Below are 726 nucleotides of genomic sequence, written 5' to 3' on the forward strand. Positions count from 1 at the left end.
TTCATCTCCAGGCTCTTGTCATCTCGGGCCTAAACTCCCGCAACTGGCTCCTGGCTGCTGTGCCTGCATGTGCCGACCTCTGCAGCTAATCCCGCGTGCAGCAGCTCGGCTGGTCTTCAGCCTACCCAAGTTGTGCCGCACTACACCGCTCCTCTGCACCCTGCACTGGCCAAAGGAGAGCAGTGTCAATCGGGCCTCATCGCCAAAAAGGGTCATATCGAAGAAGAGTGAGGGCTTGAAGTCAACGCCCTGCGCTACGCTGCGTGACGAACTGACGGGCAGAGTCTGCCCGACACACGTGCCAAGGTCAGCGTTGGAGCCGTCCTCGTTAGTATAGTGGACAGTATCTCCGCTTGTCACGCGGAAGACCGGGGTTCGATTCCCCGACGGGGAGACTGGACTTTTCTACCAGCTGCTGATTATTCACCAAGAAAGACCAAAAGAATAACAGCAGCATCGAGCGTGACCCCGCTGTCCGACCGAGGCGAGGATATGCTTAGCTTCCCCATTAACAAAAGACAATAAGCCAAGCAGAAAAAGGCAATAGCAACACTTGACTGTATGAGTCGATTTCTCAGTTCCTGTCTGTCGCCTTTATTAGCAAGTCGTATTGTATTGTGTACCCCGGAGCTATACATTGTGCGGTTGTCCAAAAATCTGAGTGAGTACAGTTTGCTTTTTATAGCGCGTTTACAGGACAACTTGGAGAGAATCTGCAATTGGCTC

General features: G+C 52.9%; 1 non-coding gene across 1 annotated transcript; it reads left to right on the forward strand.

Annotated features, from left to right (window-relative positions):
• Window positions 1-322: 322 nt before the first annotated feature.
• Window positions 323-394, forward strand: trnad-guc. The gene has a single exon. It is a non-coding gene; the product is annotated as a tRNA-Asp (tRNA).
• The last annotated feature ends 332 nt before the right edge of the window (window positions 395-726 follow it).

This window comes from Micropterus dolomieu, unplaced genomic scaffold (genome assembly GCF_021292245.1).
Source record: "Micropterus dolomieu isolate WLL.071019.BEF.003 ecotype Adirondacks unplaced genomic scaffold, ASM2129224v1 contig_10480, whole genome shotgun sequence".
In the NCBI taxonomy this organism is placed as follows: Eukaryota; Metazoa; Chordata; class Actinopteri; order Centrarchiformes; family Centrarchidae; genus Micropterus; species Micropterus dolomieu.